This window comes from Schistocerca gregaria, chromosome 2, assembly GCF_023897955.1.
Source record: "Schistocerca gregaria isolate iqSchGreg1 chromosome 2, iqSchGreg1.2, whole genome shotgun sequence".
In the NCBI taxonomy this organism is placed as follows: Eukaryota; Metazoa; Arthropoda; class Insecta; order Orthoptera; family Acrididae; genus Schistocerca; species Schistocerca gregaria.
The window spans coordinates 1,026,323,636-1,026,344,838 of NC_064921.1; the positions used below are offsets into that span (position 1 = coordinate 1,026,323,636).

General features: G+C 44.6%; 1 protein-coding gene across 1 annotated transcript in view; it reads right to left on the minus strand.

Annotated features, from left to right (window-relative positions):
• LOC126335544 (leukocyte elastase inhibitor-like) overlaps nucleotides 1–21,203 on the minus strand; it is a 119,115-nt gene that overhangs the window by 82,912 nt on the left and 15,000 nt on the right. The window lies entirely within an intron of this gene.

Consider the following 21,203-nt stretch of genomic DNA (forward strand, 5'->3'; position numbering starts at 1 on the left):
AATTACCAAGAATTGTGACCCTTCTGAGAGGAAATTAAGAATCCAGTCACACAACTGAGACGAAATTCCATAGGGTCGCAATCTGATCAGTAGGCGCTTTTGAGGAACGGTATTAATAGCCTTTTGGAAATCTTCAAATTTGGAATCGGTTTGGCTAATAGAACTCAATACGTCGTGAGAATAAAAGGCTGGTGGTATAATAATAATACACTACTGACCATTAAAATTGCTACACCACAAATATGACATGCTACAGACGCGAAATTTAACCGACAGGAAGAAGATGTTGTGACATGCAAATGATTAGCTTTTCAGAGCATTCACACAAGGTTGGTGCCGATGGCGACACCTACAACGTGCTGACATGAGGAATGTTTCCAACCGATTTCTCATACACAAACAGCAGTTAACCGGCGTTGCGTGGTGAAACGTTGTTGAGATGCCTCGTGTAAGGAGAAGAAATGCGTACCATCACGTTTCAGACTTTGATAAAGGTCGGATTGTAGCCTATCGCGAATGCGGTTTATCGTATGGCGACATTGCTGCTCGCTATGATCGAGATGCAATGACTGTTAGAATATGGAATCGGTGGGTTCAGGAGGGTAATACGGAACGCCGTGCTAGATCCCAACGGCCTCCTATCACTATCAGTCGAGATGACAGGCAGCTTATCCGTGTGGCTGTAACGGATCGTGCAGCCACGTCTCGATCCCTGAGTCAGCAGATGGGGACGTTTGCAAGACAACAAACGTCTCCACGAACAGTTCGACGACGTTTACAGCAGCATGGACTATCAGCTCGGAGACTCTGGCTGCGTTTACCCTTGACGCTGCATCACAGACAGGAGCGCCTGCGATGGTGTACTCAACGAGGAACCTGGGTTCACGAATGGCAAAACGTCATTTTTTCGGATGAATCCAGGTTCTGTTTACAGCATCATGATGGTCGCATCCGTGTTTAGCGACATCGCGGTGAACGCACATTGTAGGCGTGTATTCGTCATCGCCATACCGGCGAATCACTCGGCGTGATGGTGTGGGGTGCCATTGGTTACACGTCTCGGTCACCCCTTGTTCGCATTGACGGCACTGTGAACAGTGGACGTTACATTTCAGATGTGTTACGGCGCGTGGCTCTACCCTTCATTCGATCCCTGCGAAAAGCTACATTTCAGCAGGATAATACACGTCCGCATGTTGCAGGTCCTGTACGGGCCTTTCTGGATACAGAAAATGTGCGACTGCTGCCCTGGCCAGCACATTCTCCAGACCTCTCACCAATTGAAAACGTCTGGTCGATGGTTGCTGAGCAACTGGCTCGCCACAATACGCCAGTCACTACTCTTGATGAAGTGTGGTATCGTGTTGAAGCTGCATGGGCAGCTGTACCTGTACACGCCATCCAAGCTCTGTTCGACTCAATGCCCAGGCGTATCAAGGCCGTTATTACGGCCAGAGGTGGTTGTTGTGGGTACTGATTTCTCAGGATCTATGCACCCAAATTGCGTGAAAATGTAATCACATGTCAGTTCTAGTATAATATACTTGTCCAATGAATACCCGTTTAACATCTGCATATCTTCTTAGTGTAGCAATTTTAATGGCCAGTAGTGTATTTGTTTGGTGCATAAGTACGTATAATTTTCCGTACGTTTGATAGACACCAGAGATACACATGAGGGAGACTTTAGTCATTACAATTTACAACAGTCTACCAACGCTGGTCTAACTTTTCAATTCAACGACTTTAGAAATCACGTGGTTTTGAGGTGAAGACTCGTCGAGACATGTTGAAAGCTTATATTTACCCGGAAAGTAAATTCCTTGAAGGATGTTCAATAGAGAACGGAAAAGGCGAAAATCTGAGGGTACAAGATCTGGTGAATGAGATGAGAGCGGAATGAAATCCCAGCACAACTCCTATATAATTTTTTTTCAGTCTAGCAGAATGCGGGCGGGTGTTATCGTTGAGCAGCATCACTGGAAGCATTCTTCCTGGTCACTGTTCTTGGAATGCGCCTGCAATACGTCTCAGTTATTGACAAAGAATGTCAGCGGTGAAGCAATTCCCAGCACACCAAACCGTCGCTATTCCACGGGATGGATAACATTATCTTTTGTCGGTGTACGCAGGTCCTTATATGGGGAATTGCTGCTTCGTTTGGGTTCAACCATTCCTTCCTATTCCTTATGTTAGCATAAAGACACAATTTCTCGTCAGCAGTAACGGTAAAGGATGGGAATGGTCAGTTTTGTTCACGAGGCCATTGTTGAAGAACAACCGCTGATTTTTGTGATTTAGGCTTAGAGCAGGCGATAACTGTAAACCTGATTTCTGAACCTTTTCCGCCACTTGAAAATGTTGCACGATGGTAGAATGCTCACAGTTCATCACATTTCCGAGTCCTCGAGTAGAGTGACATGGATAATTGTGGATTAATGCGTTTAAGCGATCTCCATCAAGTTCACGGTCTTTCTCAACGTGGGAAGTCACTAATGTCAAAACGATTATCCTTAAAACGAAAAAATAATTTTCTTGCCATACTCTGTCCAATGGCGTTATCCCCATGCACGGCGCAAATGTTTCTGGCTGCCTCGGCAGCTGTCATCCCTCTACAGAACTCAAATAGAGGAAAAAGTTGGAAATGTTACGGTTTCTCCACTTAGCACTATTTTTTAGCGTTTACATTTCCATTCACTATCACCAAAAAACAAAATGAAATGTAAATGTGTGACTAGGACTTCTCGTCGGGTAGACCGTTCGCCGGGTGCAAGCCTAAGCCTTTCGATTTGACGCCACTTCGGCGAATTGTGGGTCGATTGGGATGGAATGATGATGATGATGACACACCCAGGGGCACACCCACGGATACACCCAGTCCCTGAGCGGAGAAAATCTCCGACCCAGCCGGGAATCGAGCCCGGACCCTTAGCATTGACATTCAGTCGCGCCGAGCACTCAGCTACCGGGGGTGGACAGTGACAAAATGACAATATGTAAACTCGAGAGGCAATGTGAGCTACAAACAAGAAATGACAGTCGATAAATAATCCCAAAGCAGCCGGAAACCGGCATTCATAACAAAAACGCTACGAAATTATGTACCGATCTAATAATAAGAATGACGAAACCTTTTGTGTAAGATAAAAGTGGGGAGTGTTACGACAGCATACAGTTCAGTTACGTCCTTTGAATTACACTACTGGCCATTAAAATTTCTACACCAAGAAGAAATGCAGATGGTAAACGGGTATTCATTGGACAAATATATTATATTAGAACTGACTTCTGATTACATTTTCACGGAATTTGAGTGCATAGATCCTGAGAAATCAGTACTCAGAACAACCACACCTGCCCGTAATAAAGGATTTCATACGCCTGGACATCGAGTCAAACGGAGCTTCGATGGAATGTACAGGTACAGCTACCCATGTAGATTCAACACGATACCACAGTTCATCAAGAGTAGTGACTGGCAGTATTGTGGCGAGCCAGTTGCTCGGCAACCATTGACCAGACGTTTTCAGTTGGTGAGAGATCTGCAGAATGTGCTGGCCAAGGCAGCAGTTGAACATTTTCTGTATCCAGAAAGGCCCGTACTGGTTCTGCAACAGGCGGTGCATTATCCTGCTAAAATGTAGGGTTTCACAGGGATCGAATGAAGGGTAGAGCCACGGGTCTTAACACATCTGAAATGTAACTACCACTGTTCAAAGTGCCGTCAATGCGAACAAGAGGTGACCGAGACGTATAACCAATGGTACCCCATACCACCACGTCGTGGGATACGCCAGTATGGCGATGACGAATATACGCTTCCAATCTGCGTTCATCGCGATGTCGCCAAACACGGATGCGACCATCATGGTGCTGTAAACAGATCCTGGATTCATCCTAAAAAATGACGTCTTGCCATTCGTGCACCCAGGTTCGTCGTTGAGTACACAATCGCAGGCGCTCTTGTCTGTGATGCAGCGTCAAGGGTAACCGCAGCCATGGTCTCCGAGCTGATAGTCCATGCTGCTGCAAAAGTCGTCGAACTGTTGGTGCAGATGGTTGTTGTCCTGCAGACGTCCCCATATGTTGACGCGGCTGCACGATCCGTTACAGCCATGCGGATAAAATGCCTGTCATCTCGACTGTTAGTGATTCGAAGCCGTTGGGATCCAGCACGGCGTTCCGTATTACCCTCCTGAACCTTGTGTGAATGCTCTGAATAGATAATCATTTGCATATCACAGCATCTCCTCCTCTCGGTTAAATTTCGCGTCTCTAGCACGTCATCTTCGTGGTGTATCAATTTTAATGGCCAGTAGTGTATGATATTATCAGCCTGTTAAACGTCGGAAAATTAATCGAGTGGGATGGTGCATTACGAGCATATTCTGCTATCAGTCATTGGACCTCGACCAACGCGAGGAGCAATGTCGCGATACGATAAACCGCAATCGGGATAGGCTACAATCCGACCTTTATCAAAGTTGGAAATGTGATGGTACGCATTTCTCCTCCTTACATGAGGCATCACAACAAAGTTTCACCAGGCAACGCCGGTCACTGCTGTTTGTGTATGAGAAATCTGTTAGAAAATTTCAGCACGTTATAGATGTCGCCACCGGCGCCAACCTTGTGTGAATGCTCTGAAAAGTTAATCATTTGTATATCACAGCATCTTCTTCCTGTCGGTTAAATTTCGCGTCTGTAGCACGTCATCTTCATGGTGTAGCAATTCTAATGGCCAGTAATGATACTATCAGCCTGTTAAACGTTGGAAAATCGATCGAGTGGGATGGTGCATTACGGGCATTAAATCAGTACGACTAGGATAAATTTTTCCTTCTTGGCTCTGCGCCATGAAAGAAAGAAATATGCGACTGTGTCAGATGAGGTTATGAGGCACACGCGAACGTCCAAGCTGGTCGTGTGGTCCGCCGCTTCAAGGTTCTTCTTTCAAGCGAGTCAGCCAGCTGCGGATCAACCGACTACGTCATCCTTAGCCGATAGATTATATTCTCTCACTAACGGTGAGTACCGAAACTGGACGAACTGCCGCTAACTGAGCGTGCCCGGTGAAGTTGCTTGTAGTTTGTTTCCTACCTAGCCATAATATGGCGGTCGCTGTCACTTGAACGCAACATAACATACTTTGCGATTCGGCATCCGCATGAGCTTATTACATTGAATGTTCCAGAACTGTGCAGAGGAACAAAATGAACTGGAAAATAGTGCAGGTGTAACATTTCAAGGCTCGACTGAAATCCAGACATTGACCGGCTCATCAGAAAATTTGTACATTCAGTTCTCTTGTGCTTTACTCATACAACGTACTGTCGTGCAAAACTACGCCATAATATGCTGTAAAACTCGATAAAGCAGGAACTATGTTATCTTAACTTTCACGTGCGAGTGTAATTGTTAAAGTCAAGTATCGTAAGCAATGCACATGCCTCTTGAACAAATTAGAGATATCGTTATTGACGATAAAAATGCCGAGCGAACTGATCAGCTACTGATGAAGAATAAACTGATACTATAACACTACAACTAGTGCAATTCCAGATATTGTGTGTACATTTCGTGTAAAATATACTTTGTAAAGATACAAGATACACTATTTCTGGAGCAAAATATTATCGGCTACCATTTCCAAGAACAAAACCAAAGGAGATACTGTAAAATTTATAACTTACGTGAAGGAAGGAATTATTCTGAGTCTTTGGGCGTACTCTAAGAAAGTATTGCAATCTTGCGATAAGATGACAGTGCGCTGATTTAGATTGTATTAGAGTAAACGAACGTCGTTTTGTAATCAGAAATACGTAAAGAATTCTTATTCATGAACAGAACGGCCGAAGTGTTCTTCCTAACTACAAAGTGTCGGACGTTGCAGGTGACAGCAATATGCTCACGTGTTAGAACTGTGATCACCACTCAATGACAATCGCATACGAAAGTTGAGAAAAGCCAGGTAGAAGACGTAAAAGGCCAGAAAAAAGAGACAGGTCAGAGTCCAAGTCATAGAGCAAAACCCTGCGAATCCTTTCGTAAATGTACGACAATATCTTCATGTGTATTCTGTACAATTGTAAGCTACGTCTAAAATTCCAACTCTAATTCAGCTTAAGGTACGACGATTTTAATTTAGTTAGATTAATGCTCCACGATCCGCAGCGCGTTCTTTTTGTGAACACCAGTATATTTGTTACGTTTCCTATGCAATTAACGGGAAAGGGTGTACAAATGCGCCACATTTATGAAATTCTGCTACTGCGCTATTCTATGCATACGTAATTCGGAGACTGGAGGGGGGATGTTGCGCGTCGCACGTGTGTAGAGAACACTTACTTAGACTTTTAACGCAACTGTGTAAAGGACCTGAAACTGAAAACATGTAACCCTGGGTAATTAATGGTACTGAAGGAGCACATGAGTGTCTCAAATTGCATAATGAAGTGTTCGCACATTAGTTCAGTTTCGGAACGCTATAAACTACGAAATAAAAGTGCAAAGTAAACCATTAAAAATGGTGTGGGGACGAGCGAGTGAGGCTATGAGAAAACGCTGGTACTGGAATGGTATTAGACGTAGGGTAGGAATATCTACGGAGTGGGCATAGCATACTGCACATATCGTCAACAAGTTCTTACGTAACTTCAGTTGTAAGTAGGCTGTTTAGGTTTTTACATTGGTAACGTCACGTAGCGTTCTGCATGCAGATCACTGGCTGTGCTGTGTGCAGTCTGTGGCTGGTTGGCATTGCTGGAATATTCGCTGTTGTAGTGTTGGGCAGCTGGCTGTTAACAGCGCATAGCGTTGCGCAGTTGGAGGTGAGCCGCCAGCAGTGGTGGATGTGGGGAGAGAGATGGCGGAGCTTTGAGAGCGGATGTTCTGGACGTGTGTCCATCAGAAAGACTTTTGAACACTATTAAGGTAAATACATCGTTTGTTCTCCATCAAAATCTTTCATTCGCTGACTACGCCTATCAGTAGTTAGTGCCTTCTATAGTTAGAATCTTTTATTTAGCTGGCAGTAGTGGCGCTCGCTGTATTGCAGTAGTTCGAGTTTTGTGAGGTAAGTGATTCATGAAAGGTATAGGTTATTGTTAGTCAGGTTCATTCTTTTGTAGGGATTTTTGAAAGTCAGATTGCGTTGCGCTAAAAATATTGTGTGTCAGTTTAGTGTTGATCACAATAAGTAATGAGAGTACGTTCAGTTTTGCTCAGCTGTTTGAAAATCAAATAACAGAGTCTTATTAGCACAGTAATTCATTAATTTTTCAAAGGTGTTGTTTCACAATATGTTGCTGATTCTGAACATTTTGTGCTAAGACCAAGAAATTACACATATCTGTACTTTGTCAAATATTTATTTATAACAACGGTAAACAAAGCGTTGCCCTGGATGAAAAGTGGAATATGTGAAAGGAGGAATAGTTACTTTTCAAAGTCAAGGATGTTCGTGAAAATATTCTATTCTGCGCGTATGGACGCGCATCCGTATACACTATCCAGTCACATTAATGTGACTACCTGTCCAGAATTTTAGTGGTACAGGGTACACCCCGCCACGCAACTTACACTGGCTTGTGGAGTGAATACGCAGATGTAGAAATACTAGAAAACCACCTTGTGCAGCTTCGAGACGTGCGGGAGGAGTGTCAGCGAGGTTCTGGAGGGTATCGACAGGGATTTGGATCTGTGCGAACTGTAGTGCCGTAGCCGGCTGCCGTAGGTTTCTAGGTTGAGAATACGTGGTACGAACAGCCCGATCAAGGTGCGGTGAGTCTGGTGGCCAGGGCAGCACGATAAATTCATCTTGGTGCTCTTTGAACCACGCACGTACACTGCGAGCATCGTCCCCAAGGATAGACGCATAATTGTATTTCTCCAGAATTACGAGATCAGTCAGGGAATGCCACGAAAACATTCCCCATGTCATAATTCTTTGCCGCGTAGGGTAACCGAGCGGTCTGGAGCGCGTATCACCCGGCGTGATGGTATGGGGTGCCATTGGTTACACGTCTCGAGCGAGCGAGCGACTCTTAACCTAAGGGACATCCTAAGTGCCCTGTGGTTTCACAGGCTAAACCCAATTGTTATTCCTGTTTATCCTAAGTGTATTTGTGTCTCTGATGGCCTAACGTGTTGTGTGTGTCCTATGTGTCACATGAGTGTTGTGTGCGTGTGTAGTGTATCTGATTTTGCTCCAACAGTGGTCGTGAGTGTTTCCACTGGCGATTACTGCCGAAGCATGTCGGGCCATCGTGTGGTCCCCCTCCTGTGCTCCTGGGTACCCAGGTTTGCTATTAACCTGTTGTCTGACTGGGACGACAGTTCATAGAACTGCCGCGCCAGCAGTTTGAAGCGATCCCTAATCATGGGGATCCCTGTGACGTCATGCAGGTCCCTGGTGGGGAAGTCCCGCGGGAGGTGCATGGCAAGGCGCAGGACCTTACCTTGTAGGCCTTGTAACCGCTTGATATGGCAGTCGGCGGCATTTCCCCACACTACGGCCGCGTATTCCAGCACTGGCCTGATCAGTGCTAGATATAGCGTAATGCCGCAGTGTGTGGGAAGCGTGGACTGTGGATTTAGTACAGGGTAGAGTTCGCGTAAGCGTCCTAAGACTCTGCCCCTAACCTCTGTGACATGTGGTCCCCATGTGAGGTGCCGGTCTAAAGTCACGCCCAGATACTTAACAGTGCGAGACCATGGGATGGGGCCTCCCATGATCTGCACTGGTTGAAGATCCCTTGGTATCCGGCGACGTGTAATAATAATTGCCTGGCTTTTTGTGGCGTTAAATTTCAGGCGCCATTTTGTTGCCCAAGCTCCCAATACGTCGCACGCCTCTTGTAGGCGACGACGAAGGATATTAACCTTGAGGCATCGTGCGTAGAGGGCGGTGTCGTCCGCATATAGTGCTAGCGACACTCTCTGCGTCCTAGGTACATCTGACGTGTACAGGGTGTACAACAGGGGTCCAAGGACGGATCCCTCCGGTACTCCCGCACGAACAGGCCTATTAGTGGATACTCCGTCACCGGCGCGGACACTAAAAGTGCGATTTTGCAGGTAGGATGCAATGAGTTTCACATGTGGCGTCGGTACCCCCAGTTCAAAAAGTTTGAATAGGAGGCCCTCATGCCACACGCTGTCAAAGGCCCTGGAGACGTCAAGGAGTATCGCCCCTGAATACTCCCGGCGCTCCAGGGCACCCATCGCATCTTCTACTAACCTCAAGAGCTGTTGCTGTGTACTATGCCCCTGCCGAAAACCGAACTGTTCGGGAGGCATGAGCAACTCGCGGTTTACATGAGCTAGAAGTCGTTGGGCATAAATCCGCTCAAAGACCTTTGACATTACTGGGAGGAGGCTAATAGGTCGGTAGTTTTGCGGCAGCCTTGCATCCTTCCCTGACTTTGGGATGGCTACCACCTCTGCATGTTTCCATACAGAGGGGTAGTCCCCAGTTCGCAGCACATGGTTGAATAGCTCGGTGAGCGGCTGGATAGCAGGAGGGGGGAGCTGCCGTAGCATAACTGCCTCCACTCTGTCACTGCCACCGGCTTTCCTGGTGTTTAGGGTTCGCAGTTGGTATTCAACCTCCTCCTCAGTGATAGCAGCTATCTCGTCCTCTGGAGCTGCCTCTGCTGCCAGGAATACAGGCAGACGCTCGTGCACGAGTTGTACATGTGCTGCGTCTATGATGTCTGCAACAGGCGTGAAGTTGGCTGCAAACGTGTCAGCCAGGGCGCTAGCCTTGGCGTCTGGTTCGCAAACCACCTCCCCACCAACTTGTAGCGGAGGTATACGCTGCCCTTTCCTGAGAAGCCTCTTTGTCGTCTGCCAGGCAGAGCCATCATCAAGGCGGAGCATGGCCACCCTCCCTGCCCACTCTCTATTGCGATGGTTTTCAACCGCCACTTTAATCTCGCGTCTGAGTTGGTTGAGGCGACGTTTAGTGGCGGCTTGCCTCGTGATTTGCCATTCTCGAAAAACCCTATTTTTGTGGCGTATGGCTTCCAGAATATCAGGAGGGAGCTGGCGCGAACATTCAGGCGGCCTGCGTGGTCCCCTCGGTGTTGCTGCGTCTACAGCTTGTAGCGCAACCTCAGCGAGCCGTCGTATCATCTCATCAGCTCCTACATCACGTGGGTGAGGAACGGTATCGAGATCGTCAAGTATACTTTCCCGATACCGCTCCCAATCCACCCTGCGAAGCTGTCTACGCCATTGTGGTGGCTCTGTTCCCTGGAGATCAATGTCAAAAACCACGGGGACATGATCCGACGATAGTGCGCACCGCGTAGTGGCAGTAATGAGGTGTCCGATACCCCTCACCACCGCCACATCGAGTACGTCAGCTAGGCCTCTGTTGTGGGGATAGATGGTTGGGTCGTAGGGGCCCACCACGATCCCATTGTGCTGCCGTACTACACGTAGTAGGCGTCGTCCACTGGTATTAGTGACTCTTGAATGCCACTCCGCGTGTTTCGCGTTTAAGTCTCCGGCGACAAAGAGTTTCCCACGAAGGTTCATCAGTGTCGCGAAGTCATCGGGATTCAGGAGTCCCCTAGGCGGTCGGTAGGCTGCCACAAAAGTGATCTGACCCTCTGAAGTTTGTACTGCTACAGCAGTGGCCTCAATCGTAGCAAGCTGAGGCACTTGTACTAAATGGTGCTTGAGAGAGGTTTTGATATATACTGCAGTACCTCCCCCTGCCGTTAACCTATCTGTTCGGTAGCAAGTGTAGTTTGCTGCACGAACGTTGACTCCTGGATTTAGATGTGTTTCGCAGACGAGACAGATGTCTACTGCCTCGTCATACAGGAATTGGCGGAACTCACCAGCCTGTGTTCTTATGCCGTTTGCATTCCATGCGCAAACTGTCAAGCCATGAAGTGGTGTATTATTCATGGTTTTGCATGGAAACCTGTTGGTGGCCGGCTGCTAGAGCCGTCTGCACTGCAGCAATCAAGAGCTGCGGTAATTGCACGAGCATCTCCTTGACAGTTCTGAGAAGCGAGCAAAGCTCTGCTTGCAAATCTGCAGGAGTCTCCTGGCTTGCTGAGGTTGCAGATGCTATCGGCTGCTCTATCGGCCGTCCGCTCCCGTGGGCGGCTACAGCTGCCGGCTCCGTTTCGCTCTGCTGTGCTGCGTTCTGATTGGCTGGCGCGAGCCGCTCTCTCTCTGTTCTCTGCCGTCCGCGCCCGTCTCGGTCACCTCTTGTGGCATTTACGGCACTTTGAACAGTGGACGTTACATTTCATATGTGTTACGACCCGTGGCTCTACCCTTCATTCGATCCCTGCGAAATCCTACATTTCAGCAGGATAATGCACGACTCCATGTTGTAGGTCCTGTACGGGCCTTTCTGGATACAGAAAATGTTGGACTGCTGCCCTTGCCAGCCCATTCTCCAGATCTCTCACCAATTGAAAACGTCTGGTCAGTGGTGGCCGAGCAACTGGCTCGTCACAATACGCCAGTCACTACTCTCGATGAAGTGTGGTATCGTGTTGAAGCTGCATGGGCAGCTGTACCTGAACACGCCATCCAAGCTCCGGTCGACTCAATGCCCAGGCGTATCAAGGCCGTTATTACGGCCAGAGGTGGTTGTTGTGGGTACTGATTTCTCAGGATCTATGCACCCAAATTGGGTGAAAATGTAATCACATGTCAGTTCTAGTATAACATATTTGTCGAATGAATACCCGTTTATCATCTGCATTTCTTCTTGGTTGTATCAATTTTAATGACCAGTAGTGTACACCGCGCACAAGTATTCCAACCGACAATGTTAATTTTCCTACAAATATTCATATGAGTATCTTTATTCTGATTTCCACTACTGTACACGAACTCCATGGCTAACGTTTAAAAATGGCTTCAAATGGCTCTGAGCACTATGGGACTTAACATCTGAGGTCATCAGTCCCCTAGACTTAGAACTACTTTAACCTAACTAACCTAAGGACATCACACACATCCATGCCCAAGGCAGGATTCGAACCTGTGACCGTATCAGCAGCGCGGTTCCGGACTGAAGCGCCTAGAAACGCTCGGCCACAGCGGCCGGCGCCAACGTTTAAAGGTACACAAGATGTAACGACAGCTTATACCACGACTTAATTTGAGTGCCGAAAGTTTCGGAAATATTTCGCAGAGAATTTCACATAGCCCGTTCCTTTAATTACGACAGAAAGTTGTAACTTATAGAATGTGTCTAAAATATGACAATTGTATTTGAATTTGTTCTTGAGCGTCCTCTGCTTTTTTAATCAACGGAATGTAAATTAGGAAGCCGGACCAGAGCAGACGAACATTTAGGTCTGAGCTAATTCTGTCAGAGGTCCTGCGAAGCAAACGGGCTAAAATGGTTTACAAAATTTTAATATCCACGGATGCGCATAAAAGATTTGCTTATGCAGATAAAGCATTTAAGGATTCAGTTGTCATTTCTCTTATCTGCGCAGACTTCCACTTGGCACAGCTACTATTAGGTTGTCTCAAATGACTTAATTAGTGTTCTCTACCATCTGCATAATTTCTTAAAGCTTTGGGGCGTCCTGTAGCGGAACTCCAACAAGTACTATTTCATGAAGTGTTAGGTGTTGCATGTTATTGTTTAATCGTTTACTGCTCTGGTGGTACAGCAGAACAGTTCGACTTGGAACTTACCGACAACTTGAGTGTGACAGGACTCCGAACTGCATGTGTGCAACGCCCGTTTATCTCATGTGGGTGCCTGCGCGACAGGTTTAACACTTTCGCGTTAATTCCAGTTCCGCCTGCTTTCTCTGTCATTACGTTCTATCCTCTGCTTCTTTTCCAGTTGCTGTTAGTTATTTCATAGTTCCTACACATTCTTTCTCTTGGCTTCACCATTAAATATCGAAATTATGTTGCACCGGTGAAGTGAGAAATAATTACTGCACCGTTTGGCGAGTTATTGCGAGTTTGCACGACAGTGAAAGTGATATAAAAAGCATTATACGCTGGTTAAGTCAAATTAACTTGCCACCTTTACATTAATGACATAATGTACTAACTCTTGTGTCTGAACATTAAATGATGTCATGTTTTGTGACTTCCGAAACGTGTTCGATATTTTACTCTTGGCGCAGCGTCGTCGGTGCATTGGGTCTGAAACTGAAACACAGATGAACACACGTCCGGTATAAACTGGCGGTATTCCTCAAAGGCCTCCTAAACTCGCTCTAGCGTCTAAAATTTTTACTCTCACCAAGCCATGACTGGTCTTGTTTACACGAGGAGAAAAAAAAAATATTGCCGTGATTACGTTGTGCAGCACGGGAAGGGAGGGGGGGCGGCGGGGGGGGGGGGGGGGGGGAGTGGGCGTGAATTTGTGAAAGTTGGTGACAGATGACGAGCAGCTTCCCTAGCAGCTGCGTTTATGTTGTACTGGCGCGTGTGGAGAGGAGTGTTGCGGGGATTGGCGACAGACACCGCACGCCAGTATGATGGAACGGTCTTTACCTGGAGCTCGGAAGCTCTGCACAAATGAGTGACAGTGGCGGAGTGTTTTGCTGGATGTATCCTAAGCTCTGCCTTCCTCTAAAGTTTTTACTTATCCTCTCTTCGTCAAGCATTTTTCCTAATTTTCTTCCTCGCCGATTCTGCGGAGCACCTCCGCATTCCTTACCTCATCAGTCGACCTACTTTTCAACATTCTTCTGTAGCACCACATCTCAATTTCTTCGCTTCTCTTCTTGTTTTCCCACGGTCCAAGTTTCACAACCGCACAATGCTGTGCTCCGAACGTACATTCTCAGAAATTACTTCCACAAATTAAGGCCTACGTTTGATACAAGCAGACTTCTCTTGGCCAGGAATGTCCTTTCTACCAGAGCTAGTCTGCTTTTTTATATCCTCCTTGCTCCAACCGTCATGGGTTATTTTGCTGCCTAGAAAGCAGAATTCCTAATTTTCATTTACTTCGTGATCAGCGATAATGGTAAGTTTTTCGCCGCTCTCATCTCTGCTACTTCTAATTACTTTCGACTTTCTTCGATTTACTCTCAATCCATTTTCTGTGCTCGTCAGCCTGCTCGTTCCATTCAGCAAATCCTATAATTCTTCTCTTTCACTGATGATAGCTATGTCATCAGCGAACCATACCATTGATATCCTTTGATCTTGAATTTTAATTTCGCTCTTGAACCTTCCTTTCCTGTCCGTAATTCCTTCTTCGATGTTTAGATTGAACATTAAGGGCGGAAGTATGCATCACTGTCTGACACCCCTTTTAATACGAGCACTTCGTTCTTCGTCTCTCACTCTTATTATTATATTACCCGCCTTTTCCTACAGCTCGCCCATATTTTTCTCAGAATCTCGAACATCTTGCAGCATTTTACATTGTCGAACGCTTTTTCCAGATCGATAAATGCTATGCAAAAGTCTTGATTTTTCTTTATTTTTGCCTCTATTATCAATCGCAGCGTCAGAACTGCCTCTCTGGTGTCTTTACTTTTCCTAGAGCCAAACTGATTGTCATCTAACACATGCTCAATTTTCTTTTCCATTCTTCTGTATATTATTCTTGTTAGAAACTTGGATTCATGAGCTGTTGAGCTGATTGTTGGATAATTCTCGTGCTTTTCGGCTCTTGAAATGTTGAGAATTGTGTGAATGATGTTTTTCCGAAAGTCAGATGGTATATCGCCAGACTCATGCATTCTACACGCCAGTGTGAATAGCCGGTTTGTTGCCATTTTCCCCAATGATTTTAGAAATTCTGATGGAATGTTATCTATTCCTTCTGCCCCATGCGATCGTAAGTCTTCCAAATTTCTTTTAAATTCTGATCCTAACATTGGATTGCCATTGCCATCTCTTCTATATCGACTGCTGTCTCTGCTCCTGTCACGTCATGAGAGAAATCTCACTCCTCACAGGGCTCTTCAGCGTACTCTTTCCACCAATCCGCTCTCTCTTCTGCATTTAACAGTGGAATTCCCATTGCACTCTTATTGTTACCACTCTTGCTCTTAATTTCACCGAAGGTTGTTTTGACTTTTCTATACGCTGAAACATACTACCGACAGTCTTTTCTTTTTCAGTTTCTCTCCATTTTTCCTGCAGCCATTTCGCCTCAACTTCCCTGCACTTCCTGTTTATTCATTCCTAAGGGCCTTGTATTTCTGTATTCCTGAACATTTTTGTAGTTCCTCTTTTTATCGGTCAGTTGGAGTATTTCTTGTGTTACCTATGGTTTCTTCGTAGTGGCTGCCTATGATTTTTTTTCTACTTCCTCTGATTGCCCTTTCTAAAGATATCCATTCCTCTTCAAATGAACTGCCTACTGAGCTATTCACTGTCGCTATATCTATAGTCTCATAGAACTTCAGTCCTTAGTACTTCCGTATCCCACTTCTTTGGGCATTGATTTTTCCTGACTAGTCTCTTAAACTTCTGTCTATAAGGGCTCCTGCGTACATCTAAAATCTGGTATCTGATTTCAGAGTCTTTGCCTGAGCATGACGTAATCAAACTGACATCTTTCCGAATCCTCCGACCTCTTCCAAGTATACCTCCTCCTCTTGTGATTCTTGAATAGAGTATTCACTGTAACTAGCTGAAATTTATTGTAAAACTCAATTAGTCTTTCTCCTCTCTCGTTCCTGCTACCAAGCCTACCCGTTCAACATCTTCATATACTTTCTCTATCTCTTCATCATCGGCTTGAGACGTCGGCGTGTATACCTGAATTATCGTTGTCGGCTTTGGTTTGCTGTCGATTCTGCTGTCGCTGAACTGTTCACAGTAACACACTCTCTGCCCTAGCTTCCTATTCGTAGCGAATTCTACTTGCGTTATACCATTTTCTGTTGATCCTTGTCTTCTTTTCATTTCACTGATCCTCACTTTATGTAGACTGAACCTTAGATTGTCTACTTTCTCTATCACTTTCAAAACTGCTGACATTCGACGCCACGACTTGTAGAATGTTATCCTTTCGCTGGTGATATAATCTTTTTTTCATGGCCAACTCCCTCTTGACAGTCCCCTCCCGGAGGCCCGGATGGGGAACTAGTTCGGAATCTTTTGCCAATGGCGAGGTCATCATGAGACTCTTTCAATTACAGATCACAAGTCCTGTGAATTCCATTATGTGTCTTTAATGCAGTGGTTTCCATTGCCTTCTGTATCGTCATGCCGTTGATAGTTGATAGTTCTTCCGCCTTTAGGGTCATTTTCCCACCCAAAGGGCAAGCGAGTGTCCTGAACATCTATCCACTCCTCCGCCCTGTTTGACAAGACCATTGGTAGAACGAGGGCGACTTCTTTTCTCGGAAGTCTTTGGCCACGATTGCTGAAGGCTTTTACTAACACTTTAAGCGGTGGCGTGCTTCGAACCCAGAACTGAAACCTTTGCTTAGTAATCAAAGACGCTGTCTCGGCTTATCCTTAGATACTCGACTGTTCCTGAAAAATCGACGGTTAAAGTTTTCGAGGTATTTCCCTGATACTTCATGTGCCTTTTACCGCACAATGCCTACAGACGAAGCTGTGACACAGTGGTTAGCGTCGCATTTCGTATCGCGCGGTAAAAGGCACATACAGTACGTGGAAAATACCTCGAAAGCTTTGACCACGGTTTTTTCAGGAAAAGTCAAGTATCTAAGGACAACCAGAGACATGTTTTTGCTATCTTTGACTCATCTTCCAATGAGCGAACTTTCTGCGAAATCGAGTGATGGCGATTGCCGTATTCTCGTTGTCAAAGCTCTGGCATGCCGGGTGAAAGGGAGAGAGATCGCTGGACGTCCCGCAGACTAATGGTTAACGGCCAGCTGTGACGCACGAAGCTCTAGCCTAGAGGGGGAAACCACCTGTCTGAAGAAATACATGTCGGCACCAGTGAACAGTAGCGGACGTCAGTCCATTGGTAATGGTGCGCTCTACTTTTATTCATTAGTCAGAAGTGGGAAAGTCACGTGATTCATAGTTTATTTCGTGACACATTCTTTCAGGGAGTAATGTTTTATGGGACTTGTCTTACATGCAGAGTTGCAACATTAAATGTTTACGTCTACTTGTCCACTCCGCAAGCTACTGTAAGTGTGTGGTGAAAAGTACTTCCTACAGATAATAGAGATTTTCTCTCACATTCGCTTATTTAGAGAGGAAAAATATAACTGAATACCCTCTAATTCCTCTTCTCTTTTCCTTCAAGTACATTCATAAGGAGATCTTCCAGGATGTAAAACATGTCAAATGAACAAGACAGCATAATAACCGTTTACGAAGAAAAAAAACATACGCTACTGTACCTCGTAGATGTGGCGCAAATAAACAAATTTTAGACATGTTTTTATTTAAAAGACAATAACAAACTTGTCTCAAAACGTGTAAATGTTCCATATTTTGAAGTGCATATGACAATTATTAGGCTATTGCAAACACGCACCATAAAATAATTTTACAACGCTTAATTACGTCGACCGTCTACTTGCACTGAGAACTGAATTTGTACAGAATCCAGATTGTTCGTAATACTCGCATTGTTTGGTATTTTTAGTAACATTTACGCATCAGTCGGGTTCTGATAACAAATTCGTCAGTAGAGCAGGAGATGGTCACCATTAAATCCTTCTGGCTGCTCTTAAACTGAACTTTATTATAAGTTAAGCATTTTTGTGGCTGCTGGAAATTTATTTAAAATGTGTGTTCCTGAATAAAGGACATCTCTCTGGACCAAAGTAACTGAAGATTATTCTTATTTCTAGTATTGATTCCACTGAGCTACTGGTATAAAAAAGAGGTATATACGTATTTTAAAGGTAAATTTCATTAAGGAATAAATATACTAAGAAGCAGTTATGGAGGCTGAGTTGCCACAGAGTATTCTCTAAACCTAAACAATGATGCCTTTCCTCCAACTATTCGAATTGAAATTCCGTGAGAGCTTCTGCTACACTTTCGTGTATGCTGTGCTACTAGTTATTATCATAGCAATGCGTCTCATTCACTCGATGTCTGTCACGCCAATAGGATGAGGACACCAATAATCTTGAATTAGCCGCTCTGGCTTCCCGGCTTCTTGTCTGCAGTTTGCTTTACAGGTGCACTTAATTTTCCCAGAAACTTTCCAACAAATATAAGTCTTCAATTCGTCCTACCTACTACAAATTTTACGAGTGAGTCCCAATTCATATTGCCTTTAGTGTAACTTGTTACAGATATTCGACACCCGTCACGTAGTTGGGAGCTATAGTCTTCTTTCTCTTTTTCTCGGATATCATCTTGAATTTATTCACTTTTAAAGAGAGACAAGCGGAAATTTTGCCCAAGTCTTTCTGAGTTCGTTTCTGGTCGTCCAGCAACGATACTTTACTGTGAACAACAGCGAACTACCAGTGAGTGCTGCTGATACTATCTAACAATTCGTTTGCGTATACAGAGTATGTCAAAGACTCTACTGTTCTTCCTTACGTTACTCCCAATGTTACCTTAGTGCCTGTTTAACACTTTCTGTAAAATATAACTACTGGTTTCCCTCATTCTGTTTAACAGCTAAGAGGTCAAGGCAGTGAAAAATAAGATCTTGCAAGTCCGAAATACCGAATTCGGTCTTTCGAAATTGTTGCACTACGCAAGACCGTAATGCGGTTCTTCTTCGCAACAACCGCAAGAACGCCTAAAGGGCAGATACAGAGAGGATAGGTGTCTGTATCGAATCACAGATTCGACTGAGATTATGGCAAGAAACTTGCTTCCCTTCTACCAGCGGCTTTCGCAGTTCGCTGGAGCAACGAAGGGCACTTAAGAATTGGAAAAAAAAATAGAGTAGGTCACCCCATGATTTCAAAACGTGTTATCGGGCAGGTGCACATAATTATAGTCCAGTATCGCTGATCTCAATTCTTTGTAAATTATAGGACATGTTAATATGCTCAGATAATGACGTACTTTCGATATCAAAAATCTCTACAAAAATTAACAAGGATTCCACAAGCAAAGATCCTGCGATGCTAAACTCACTCTATTTGTCCACGAGATCTGTATGGTCGTAGATAACGGCAGCCAGTTTGACGCCGTATTTCGTGAATTTCGGATGGCGTTCGATTTAACTGAATAATATGATTAAATAACCTAGTAGATAATGACAGAAGCTATTAGCAGGCGGTGCTGTTGTAAGTAGGAAGGGTCCAACGTCAGAAGACTGCGCGAAATACAGGACGATCTACGGAAGATAGGTGATTGGTTTAGCGCCGATAGTTGACCGTGAAGATAAATAAGTGTAGCGTACTCCTCATAAATAGGTGGAGAAACCTATTACTTTTCGATGATACTATTGGCAATAAGTCAGTGCAAAGAGTAACAACCATTTAAAAAAATTGCTTGGAGTAACTGTCAGTTTCCAACTAGAGTGGATGTGATGATGATGAAGATGAAGGTAATGTGTTCTGACGTACGGGTCAATCACTGCAAGTTCAGCCTTATCTAGGGCTGGATGACCACATAAAACAAATAGTAGGAAAGACAGATGCCAGATTAAGATTCACTGTAGTATAATGGAACTCATTAAGGAAAGAAGTGGCTTACAAAATCTCTTAGGATCTCGTCATTAACATAGGGCAGAACAGAAAAATATCATTATATGGTCATTAGAGACGAAGCAGTACCTCGTTATTGCAGGCGGCTGAACTACTGAAGGAAACACGCCTGAGTAGTTTCTAGTACTTTTTTTGGTCGTATCTGAAAGATATCTTTTACACAAAAGCTTTGTGGGTGTTTTATAACAGAACACTGATTTGATTTTAACAAGTCAGATAGTGACATTAATAGCTGCATGGAAAATTGTTTTGCTGGTACCAGAATGATGTCCCGATTATTGTTGTCAACAATATCCATTTAGTCTTTTGCTGGTTCTTACTGAGATTCAAGCTGTTTAAAAATACTATTTGAGATGATGACTGTACCACATGCAAAGGGAGACCTAAGATCGTGAGCGTGAGACATAAGTGCCGAACACTTTTTATTATTCCCATAAAGAACGAAGTTCGAAAGCAAAATCCAAGCCTAATCGAAAATCCAGTACTCAAACATACGACGGAAAGCACGACACCACCGGTAGACCTAGCTGACATTAACATTTTATATCAGCACATCAGGTTGTATGACCATGACGTCAGTTAAACAGCAAAGCGGACAACAAAAATTACTTACCAACAGAGACATTCACAATGTCCTGACATCTATTCCCAAATGTAAACGAATAGAAGAAAATCATGTTCCTTTGAAATGGAACATCGTCTGGAGAAACGACCATAACGTTTAAATTTCCTTTACTTCACGTCTATGGTCACAAATTTTTTATCATCAGATTACCGGTTTCGGTCTATAATGACCATCTTCAGAACTGTTTTTTAAAAACATGTCCTAATATACTGGAGCCATAGTGGCATATATTAGGACATGTTTTTATAATACAGATCTGAAGATGGCCATTACAGAGGGAAACCGGTTGTCTGATGACAAAAATTTGTGGCCATAGACGTGAAGTAAAGGAATTTTATTCTAAATTCGGGTCACTGTTCAATTCCCAAACATGTCGCAGCTTGCGCATATAACGTTCACCTTTTGTCGCTGTAATATCTAAATGGTACATCATCTTCCATGACAAATTCCCACCCAACGGCTGCATAATGCGTAGAAATGTTGATACATAATCGATAAAGTTACCTGTGGTCAGACAGCTGATATCTGGAATTTCCTCCGTCAGAAGCTGTGACGACAAAACCTGAAAATGTAGATATAACTGAACTGATACGACTTGAAGGACTCGGATACCCGAGAATAAAGAAACACGCTGTAATCTGAATGATTGATCATACTGCAACGTATGTCACACGTCACCGAGCACCAACATACTACCGCGAGGGCTCTTACCAGTTGGGTCTCATTCAAGAGATTGAAGAGCTCTAAAGAAGAGCGGCAAGATTCGTGACTGTTACATTTAGCCATCGCGAGAGCGTTACAAATCTCATAGAAAGTTTGAAGAGGGACACACTTACAGATAGAGGACGCGCTAAACGGAAGGAGCTGCTCACTAATTTCCGAAATCCGATCTTCGCCGAGGATGTAGAGCATGTATTATTACCACCAACTTTGAAATTGTGCAGTGATCACCATTCAATGATAAGGGAAATCAGAGCTCTTACTGA